The following is an 11,417-nucleotide window of genomic DNA, read 5'->3' on the forward strand; positions in this document are numbered from 1 at the left end:
ACGGTTTTCATACAGTATTTCCAACAGCGTTATAAACGATTGTTCATTTCATAGTATCCCGTAGATAAATTATTACACTTGCAGTGACATCGACGTCTATGTATAGTGTAATATGAGTACGTGTTTTACTGAAGACATACCAGGAGACGCCTGACTTTTTACTTCGTACCCTTATTCTGGCTTAGGTAAATACATATTTCATTTCTTTTTTCAACATTAAGTATGGTGTTTTCAGATATAGAGTCGAATGTTTCTAAGACTAATAGCCTGTGTTATTATCTGTTATATGTGTTATTAAAGCAGTTTGAATGAAGTACCATCAGAGGGTTTATCCCGCTCTCAACGTCGAAATTCTCCGGCGAGAGATACACTTTATTAGCTGTATATTTTCCTACCTCTGACGTCTAGTACTAAACGAAAGTCTGTAAAGCGTAAGTAAGAGATTGAGCTTCTCCTCGATTATTTCAATTTTAAATGACTGTTTGTGAGTAGTTAAAATGATGGTCAAATAGCAATGAAAATCAAATGATATAAATGAATACGTTTGTACGTGCAAATACAGAAGGTGACACAAATGAAATATCAGTCATCAGTGGCGTCAGAGTAGAGGCAAGGACGTCGAGTAGAATCCACACAGAGACCCAAAGTTATAGGGAAACGCTGTTGCAGTAGTGGACTCAATATCTACGTAGATCTGTTCCCTTTTTCTGGGAGTGGTTAGAGCAGGCGTGGAGACTAATCAAATATCTCTTTTACATTTGAATCTGACGAGGCATGCGGATTCATTTCCATAGCTGCAAGGACAAAAATTTCAGTTCTTCGAAGCCTTGTAACAATACTGAAGACAGAACAGGGTGGATAATATCAATTTACCAGGGATTATGCATCAAGTTCATCTTCGCGTCTACATTTTGGTGATTATTCTATTGGTTGGTACCTCGTCAGCTAATTTATCATTACTACACCTTGGCATAACTTGGCGATTTATGTAACAGTGGGTATTCGATACTGAAAATGATCTACAAATCTAAAGATAATGACGTTTTATCAACATATGTATAGGAAATGGTATGTTTACTATCGCTATGCATCTACTGATGGAAAGGCTTACTGCCTAAACTGTCATGAGGTGAATATAAAGCAAACGTTTGACAGTGTTTTGCAGGAGAGTTGAGAGGTAATAACGTGTTCCTAAAGGGCTCCGACGGAGCAGGTGCCGGACGCAAGGTACTCACGGAGCGCCACTGAGTGGGACGTCGCTCTCCTTCACGTGGTGTCGTCGCCGCCGGCGTGCGTCTCCCCCGTGGCCCGCGGCGCGGCGGTGCCTGCCTGCGGCTGTGACGTTGCGCTGCGTCCGCCCGCTCTGCACGGGCGCTGCCTAGCGACTGAGCGCCGGGTAGCCGCCCCTCGCGGCGCACCACGCGCACGCGCATCAGCCCTCCTGCGGCCGGCGTACAGTAGTAGTTGCTTTGTGCGCTGACGCGCCTCCGTTGCATGTTCGCGCTCGCCTTAATGACCTATAAATATGTGAAAAGCATTACTGGTCCTGCCTCCAGTGCGTCACGCATCTGGAGGTACCTCACCTTACCGTCCTACAGGCACCAGCTTCATCAAGCTGCTTGCTTGTCCGAACAAATGATCCTAAGAAGAATCTCCACCAAACAAGAGCACGAGCGGAATAGGAGGAAGGGTAGCCATGGAGACAAATATTCGTTACTACTGACGGATTGATTCAGAGACAAGATTTGTAAAGTGATTTCAAAACGTGACTGTTCTAAGGATTTTAAATGCTGTTCGCATCTAAAAGCCACAAAAGTCGGCGCTTATGTTGTAACTCAAATGAAAGTGACACGGGACTTCAGACCAGTAGTAGCCCAGTTTCGTACTAGGCCGATGGTGGTTAAATATATAATTGTTTTTAAGACGCCTCTGGGCCATAGCTCAATGTAAACAGCGTCTTTGATCTAAATTGAATGAACCCTCGCGATGTGCAGATCACCCCCTCCTACTCGGATGTACTGGGGTGTCCTGAAAAGTAATGCTTCCAGATTTTTTATGTGGAAACTCTTATACCTTTTTAAATTAAAAAAAGTTTTAATACCATTTTACGTAATGCTTCTCCACGTCTATATATTGACAGTCCTCTGCGGCTATAGTGCTCCGAATTGCGGCTTTTAACAGGTTTGTGTGTAACGAAACTATGTTGGCGCGTAAGAAACAACGTGCTGTCATTGAATTTCGAATTCGATGCCTTCTTCCACATATGGAGCATCCTGTCCTTCAGCATGACAACCCCAACCACTCACGACCGCTGTAACATCTGCAACAATCCGACGGCTTCAGTTCACCTTTATTGATCATCGCCGGCCGGATTGGCCGAGCGGTTGTAGGCGCTTCAGTCGGGAACCGCGCTACCGCTACGGTCGCAGGTTCGAATCCTGCCTCGGGCATGGATGTGTGTGATGTCCTTAGGTTTGTTAGGTTTAAGTAGTTATAAGTTCTAGGGAACTGACGACCTCAGAAGTTAAGTCCCATAGTGCTCAGAGCCTTTTGAACCATTTTTATTGATCATCCTCCATACCCTTCAGGCGTGACCCATCTGATTTTTATTTGTTTCGAAAACTTAAACAACACCTTAGAGGACTTCACTTAGAGAATGATGAAGCAGTACAAACAGAGCTTTGGCCCCATCGATTCTGTCGACCATTCTTCAGTGACAGCATAAACTAACTGGTCTCTCGTTGGACAAGTATTTTCATTGGAAGGATGATTACGTTGAGTTACTTATTTGTTGAAGTCATAAGGATTTTCACCAAAAAATTTCGGAGGCACTGCCTTTCAGCACGTCCTTGTGCATGATGAACTGTGAGCTGTGCAAATGGATTGAAAAGAGGTTCTCCCTGACAAGTGACTGGTGAAATTAATAGAGATAACAGAGATAAAGGGGTTAATGCCTAAGAAATGAATTTGATAGTCGGTAGATTACAAAATATTTCACAGGAGCAACATCAGATGAAAAAAAACTGAAAGTAATGGTTATCTCTTTTACAGACATGAGAGGAGTAGAAATCGGAACATATGGTCAACAACTCAACAAAATCATGGAAGGAAAAAATAGTCTGGTATCTAACTCATAAAGTCACTCAGGTAAATTACTTACACGATTATGCACCGCCGGCCGGTGCGGCCGTGCGGTTCAAAGCGCTTCAGTTTGGAACCGCGTGACCGCTACGGTCGCAGGTTCGAATCCTGCCTCGGGCATGGATGTGTGTGATGTCACTAGGTTAGTTAGGTTTAAGTAGTTCTAAGTTGTAGGGGACTGATGGCCTCAGATGTTGAGTCACATAGTGCTCAGAGCCATCATGCACCGCCCACGATCACTGCGTCGTTCCGATGAGGTTAGGAAAAGACGTACAGGAACCCAAACAACTAGTCATGATTAAACCACTGACTGCCAGAGTGTGTTTTAAAAGACATCTCCTATGCCTTAACTGGAAACCTGCCTGCTTTCCTCCATCTCTAACATGTGTTCTAGATTTACTGCCAGAGCTTACCAAAGGTAAGAGGCAAAAAGATGGGCAACAGCTTCAGAAGGGATCGGGGCTGCAAGTACTGCGCACGGCCAGCACACCCGTTGAATCACTGACCCTGATCACCGCCTAGCCAACGAGTACTGTTACGGCTTGGTTCAAACGGCTCTGAGCACTATGGGACTTAACATGTGTGGTCATCAGTCCCCTAGAACTTAGAACTACTTAAACACAACTAACCTAAGAACATCACACACATCCATGCCCCAGGCAGGCTTCGAACCTGCGGCCGTAGCGGTCATGCGGTTCCAGACTGAAGCGCCTAGAACCGCACCGCCACACCGGCCGGCTGTTATGGCTTGACCTCCACCAAGAGTACCGTTCGCTTCATGTCGTAACTAAGAGAACTTTCTTGCCTCGCGTACAGTACAAACACGTGCTTAAATTTTCCAGAGGCATCCCCTGCTCACTGGACCGCCGCCATCTCTGACATGGTGAAATTCCTACCGAGACCTTATGCGTAAGCGATTGTCTTCCTACGGCCTCCGCAAAGTATTATATACACCCGTCACAACCGCCCAGAATCTGTGAACACGTTCTGTCACTCAGCAGTGCAACGTCACATGTGATACAGCGAAGTATCCAAGCGAGCTTATTGTAAAAGCAGGCTTCCGTGGCCATTGTCACTGCCAATTAAATTCTTCTGAGCTGTTGACCGCATTGTCGGTATTTAAAATTGTTCAACGTTTCGGCCACTATTCCAAGTGGCCTTTCTCAGTGCTTGCGCTAAGCTGATTGCTCAGTGAGAGACACTTTAGATCTTATATAGTGGCGGAGGAAGCTGTTTACTTAATCTGATAGCGTAACTGAGGAGGGGTATTATGCGTTCTTTATTCGTCTTTATATTATTCCTTGTCATAGATGGTTGAAGACGTGTTTGATTAGTGTTTACCTTATTTCTTGCCATAGGTGGAAACAGGCTAATTAGAAATGTGCGCTTGCTGTGACGTAGCGCTGTTTACAGGTTCCAGGTTGAGACTGCGGCGTGCTTGCGCTATGTGTACTTACGATCACCGCAGTCTCCCGCGCACCTATGTGAGCTGCTTTGCGCCCGCTGTCCTCTAGTCGCGTTGTCACCGCTGGCAGTCAAGACACCGGAAACATACACCCTCTCTATGCATGTCAGTGGGTAGTTCGGCTATTTCTATCGCCTCTCTAGTGTTCCTCCACAACGTACACGGCTGTTTTGCCAGTACACGGGCTTCACGAAGTATTGTTTCTTTACCGCACTCATCCTGGTGTTCGGCCACCACTGACGTGGTGCGTTGTGCCAGGCGGATACAGCTTTCATGCTCTCCAATTCATGTGCTGATCGGCCGCCCCGTTTCGCCTACATACACTAGTCGACATTCGCAACGTATTTAGTAGACTCCTGTGGTGTTTAGCTTATCGACCACATCTCTCACTGAGCCAAGAACATCTTTCATTTTCTCATTGCTCCGAAAGATTGGTTTGATGCTAGCTCGGTGGAGAATTTTGCCCACACGTTCAGTGATCCATTGTACATGTGGTAACAAGGCTATGTTCTATGCTCTCCTCTATTGCTTTTATCCTCTGTCGTCATAGTTTTCCCTATCATATTCTTGTCATAACCACTGTCTCCAAATATGTGTCTGAGGTTCTGTAGTCCCGCGTTCAGGTGTTCGTGATCGCTGATCTTGTGGGCCCTCCTGGTTAAAGTTTGAGGGGCTGACTTCTACGTACGATGATGGCGGGAGGAAGCGAGGAGGTACGTGACCGTGCTCGTGGCTTTTCTGTGTACTCTGTGTACAAATTTACCATCAGTCCTTCGGTTAACTACGGCGTCGGGGAAAGGCAGCACTGCATTCTTTCCAATTCTGTCTATCTATCTATCTATCGCTTGCGCTTTTGTCCCGCAATTCGCGCGGGGTTGGCGTGAGTAAATTGGAATTGGCATGTTAATTTGAAGGGGTGGCCGGATGCCCTTCCTGCCGCCACCCTGTACCCCCTGGGATGGAATCAGAGCACCCCATCAGTCTGCGTCTAGTGGAAATCAAGAAAAAGTGCGGATGTGTTTCAAATGTCTGTGAGTCGTGTAACTGAGTCCTAAAAACCACATCCAGGCTGGCTGGAATACCGGCCCTCGTCGTTAATCCGCCGGGCGGATTCGATCCGGGGGCGGCGCGCCTACCCGAGTCCAGGTAGCAGCACGTTAGCGCTCTCGGCTACCCTGGCGGGTCCCCGCATTGTATTTAATCTCCATAGTAAATTATATTTTACTATGCTGCTGACTGAGATGTTGGTGGAACTTCTGTAGTGATGCCTTTCCATGTAGCCAGATGAGGAAGGTATCATCAACATATCGGAGCCAGCAATTAGGGCTTAATGGTGAGGTTTGGAGAGCTGTTTCTTCAGGTGACTCCATGAAGATGACTGCCTCAATAGGCGGGAGAGGGGAACCCATAGCTGCACCGTCTGTCTGTTCAAAAAATTCCCATTTCCATCTGAAATAGGCGGTCGTTAAACAGCGGCTCACCAGTTCGCAAATGTCAGGTGCCATACGTTCCTCTAAGATGATTACGTGTCTGACACTGGTACAATCATGAATAAAGACTTGACGCCAAAACTAACCAACAGATCCGTAGCTAAGACATACTTTCCTTATAAAAGTGTCACAAAATGGGTGGAGTCCTTAACATGTCACTCTCTGTGGGTCACTAGATGTCGAAGCTTCTGTACCAGTTCTTTCGCTGATTTGTAAGTCGGCGAAACACACTTAAACAGCTTCCTCCACGATAATATAAGATCTAAAGTCTAATTCAGCAGTCAGATGAGCTCAAGTCCTGAGGAAGGTTACTTGCAATAGTGGCCGAACATCGTACGGTCCTCCTACTGAAGAAGACTGAGTAGAATGATAGAAATGTTAAAACTTCTGATGCAATAAACAAAATTATTCCTTATCGAAATCAAATAGAAACGTATCCTGTAAGTGTATATCCTCCTGAGACCTGGCGACAATTGTCATGATTTTTTTTTTTGGAAACAGGTATTCTGTACCTGTTAAACAGAAGATAGTGAAATAAGATTAACAAAAGTGTTTCTTTTTTTTCTTTTAAATTCATGGTTTTCTGAAGTGTCCATTACAATGGAGACTGGGTCTTGGAGGCGTGTAAGTAAACATTACAAAAGTAATATAAGCACCAGCTACGCTCAGCACGCCTGTTGGAGGCCTCCAGGTAAACGGTGTTCCCCATGCACTTCCGCGTACAGAAAAAGCTTGCTGCAATGGCTGTACCTCAGCTCAGCCAGATATCTCAAACAAACCCGCAAGCAATTAAGGGAAAATACTTTATTGGAGTGAAATTGCAACCTGTTCAACTATCATGTGAGAGTCGTTTGCGTATCAAAAACAGCATTGTACCGACACAAGGAAAAGGAAAAACAATCTCTCTGTCCCTCAGTAGTAGTAGTAATAATAGCAGCTACTATCCTCAATAAAAAGACAACCGATGGGCTGGTTCCAATCTGATCCGTTTCAACTTAGATGAAAGATTAATGGTGGTTTCACGATCTGGACATATTTCTGAAACTAATATAAATTTTCAACATTGGTTCCTTATAAGATATTGAATTTTCACTAACTGAGACATCAAAATTCGTATTGAAGCTCCAACAGTCTATCAATACACGAGCCCCTTATTATTATGTTGAACTGTTATCTTTGGTATAATTTTTTTTTTCTTATTCTGAGTGGACCTCAGTAAAGCCTTTTATCTAATTATCCAGTGTGTATCGTAATAAATAGCGAAATCCGACACAGTGGTCATGAGTTGCCGTATTACTAACGTTTCACACTGAATAAATAGACATATGGTTGGAGGTACCCGGTAATCGTCTCACTGGTCCCCAGACTCATCCTGGAAGATATAATGGACGGAAGTACCTTCTTTTCTGATGTGGGCTCTTTCGGGGTTAATTTAAGATGCTCTTATTCCGACATCTTTTTCTGTTGATGAAAGAGGACATCCAACCCTCTCGCGGCTGCGATTGCCGAGCGTCCTGCCTGTCCGGCCGGCTCGTAGTCCGAACGTGTTGTGCCCCTGGCCGGCAGTCGGTTCAAATGGTTCAAATGGCTCTGAGCACTATGGGACTTAACATCTGAGGTCATCAGTCCCCTAGAACTTAGAACTACCTAAACCTAGCTAACCTAAGGACATCACACACATCCATGCCCGAGGCAGGATTCGAACCTGCGACCGTAGCGGTCGCACGGTTCCAGACTGAAGCGCCTAGAACCGCTCGGCAGGCGTGCACGCAGTCGACGACCGCTGGAGGCTGTGACAGGGAACCCGACGCTGTCAGGCTAGTCGTAGGTTCCAGCGCGATTAGAAGCATTCTTCGATAGTAAAATGTGTCACACTGTAAGGTCAAAGTGGTGGTAGTTTCTGATAACCACGAAATAGAGCATTAAAACTCACTCACTCTTTGTAGCATATTTATCCTGACCTGAGCGAACAGTACCTTAGACACATGTCAAAAAATTCTCTATTTGCTATTGAAAAATTCTGTAAATTGAAATTCACGATGCCAATACATTTTCCTATAACCCATTATAGTTTCATTAACACTGGACAAATATGGTTGAAGATATATAGATTTACAAATAAGGTATTCTAATTATAAATAAATAATTCTTACTGCACGTTAAAAGCAAAATGTTTCTGGTAGCTGACTCAGAATTACAGAAGGAAACTTTTGATATCACTCAATTTGCGATATGCCTAATAGCTCGTTTGTAATTAAACCCTAAACTCGGTTACCACAAGATTCTACCTGCTTCCTGCACGCTATTTTCCCTTTGCGTTTATCACGCTGTGTCCGTGTTAATTTTATGATATCCTTTCCTTATTTTTGACACAGGCTTTGGAGTGCCGCTGACTGAGTTAAAACCCTTTCTTTGAAATGGTTTCTCCTTTTTTCTTATTCTTTCTACTTTCCTGTTCTTGAAACATACTTAATGAAACCACCTAACATATCCTTATATTTTTCAAATCCTAGCACCATGGAAAGATCAACAGCACACTTTTTGTATCTCATACGTGTAATTTTTCGCTTTGAATTAACAGCACATACCACGCAGCGTCTTGGGGTTATACAATTTTTCTACATTGCTCGAAGAAATCCTGGATAATGCCATTCTCTATTTTTCAGTCGAAATGAGTTTCTTGCTTCGCTGTCTGTGGGATCTCAGTTTCTCATGTTTGTCCATGAAATGTATCCAGCAACTGGCGGAACATTTCCGAATGGAGTTTTCTGTTAATTTTTTCTTACAAAAACAGTTTTTGCTTTCAGTTCTCACTACGTCAAATGGAACAATACCTTCTAGTATCACTTCATTGTCTTTAGAATGTACTTTACAGATGTCGCTCTTATCAACAGCACCCACTGACTTATTGTAGCTCATTACACAAGTCGGTTTAATTTTATATTGTACTATTTAGGGTTAAAGCATCCAGATTTCTTTGTTTTACATCCATTTTAGAGGCAACAGTACTCCACAGGATTTAAATTGTGTTTCTCCTTGTTTTAGTTTGTCAGGCAGCAGTGGCCATTATTCCCGTTTTTGCTTACAGTTCCAATGGCATGGGTAAATAACTCATGGACTCATAGGAATAAATCGGGTTTCGACTATCAGTTATGGAAAGAAATAGAAAGACCTTTGTTGAGGTACGATAATATCAAACTCACAACATAGCCAGATTTTCCGTAACCTCATTTCCGAATTCTGTATCTGTGATGGCACCCATGCAGACAATATAATTTAAAATAGAATTACTTTGTACGGCTCAAAGAAGGAAAATTTTAATACCCAAACATCTACGTTTCTTTGGTATATACTACTTAAATCGTAACCATCCTTTGAAAAGTAGCAGGTTCTCATCTACGTATTATCAAAATTTTTAAAAGAGACAGTGGCTTCGCTGAATTTTCACCTTGTGTGCTCTAAAATGAGCATTATTTCCACAAGAATATCTCTAGATACTTCAAAACTGAACACAAAAAGTCTCGACCGCAAAACAACTCTTTTTTTTGTGGCAAGCGGTTTCGGTCACTTTTTGACCATCATTTAGGCTGTGGCGGTGAACGGAGCAGGTGTTATGACTCCACGAACGGCAACTGTGTTGAGCTCCTGAAGTTTGTGAAGTCACATTATTTCCTTTCGTTTTCTTTTTTTATGCTCCATTTGCATTCAAATGAAATCTAACTAACATATAAATTGCGTCGCAATATCCTGGCTTTCTGGAAATTGCATTTCAGATTAAAAGGGAAGTGGAGCCAAATGATCACATCCCTTGATCACCGCCTCTTCGCTTCTAGAAACAATTAATTTCGACATAATGTGCTGAGTCCAAATCTAAATATTTTCCACGTGCTAATGAAAGCAGTAAGGGTGGCCACCAGTCCTTGTGTCAATGTCCTGGTTTAAATTTCAAACCTCTTCACAGGATCCCATGAAGTCAGAGCAGGCGATAGTGTCGAAGGTGATTCGTCCCTGGGATGGTGATGTTAAGCTCGGCGTGTACTTTGGTTCTTTTTTGTTAGGAGTTGGCCATGTGGCGGCACCGGGTTTGATGCACTCCCTTCTCTCATCATCTCCAAGGCCAACTTGACACTACAGTCAAATACACTTATCAGATACGCTTACGTACACAGCTCCCATTCTACGCGAAGGAAAGATGCCTGCACCCGTGAAGTATAGGGAAAACCTTTCCCATTTGGCGGCTTAACTTACCCTTCGGAGACTCCCAGACAGTCAGCCACACAACTTCACGTTACCACCTCGTATCATTGACTACGTAATTCTGTAGGGATTCCCTTCTCTGGATATATTTTCGTGGGTTCTTTCCAGTTTCTACCTCACAGCATTATAAATGTCTGATAGAATGGAGATGTATCAGACAACTGCCAGTATATTAGAAATGTTATCCAGAACGCTACGGCAACAAACGTCCTTTGCAAAGCAAGGTAGCTGTGACTGCCATATGGTGTCCTGAAGGTATGATCTCTCCATATAAACCATGAGATAGCCGCCAAAACAATTTTGCAATTTGTGTGCGCGGTTAAGTTTCGTGCCTTGCAGAGGCTGTACCTTGTACGGGGTGATAAAAAAATTTGTTGTGTTTTATCCATTGCTACCAAGCTATACGGTCTGTTAAACGTTCTAAGAAAGTTTTCTTTTTCCAGTTCGTTGCATTCATTTGACGGACGGAACCAGTTTCCGACGAATTTCATTCGCCGGAGCCATGTCGTGAAGTCACCTGGTTGCTACCTACCTGCTTACTGCCAATTTGTAAACGTACGCCTTATCCATATACCACGTCCTAGATGATTCATACTTTTGTTGATTATTTACCGCCTGAGTTGCAGTTAGTGGCCAGCCGCAAACAAATCGGAGCTGTTTCATATGTATTGTTTTTAAATGTCTGTTTCCAACGCATATAACTTGGTGGACAGAGGAAATCTAAACGCCACCTTCATTTATACTTACGATATCAAAGCTTTATTTATCGTCCCTATGACACAAATATTTGTCAAATTTGTGTTATTACTTCAATGTAGGTTTGCTCACTACACTCACGACAGTTACGTCATTATAAGGAGCAATCAGATGAACTGAAGACTGAAGAAGTAAGCAAACCTTTTACTTTTTCAAAAGTAATCAGCAGAACTGTTAGTAAGTTCATAGCACTGTGACAAAGGACGGTAAGTGCCTTCATGGAAAAACATCTACGGCTGGCTACGAAATATGACTGTATCCATGCGTTCACCTATTCGCCCAAAGTAAATTGACAGCTGTCGATATGC

Source organism: Schistocerca americana, chromosome 3, assembly GCF_021461395.2.
Source record: "Schistocerca americana isolate TAMUIC-IGC-003095 chromosome 3, iqSchAmer2.1, whole genome shotgun sequence".
Taxonomy (NCBI): domain Eukaryota; kingdom Metazoa; phylum Arthropoda; class Insecta; order Orthoptera; family Acrididae; genus Schistocerca; species Schistocerca americana.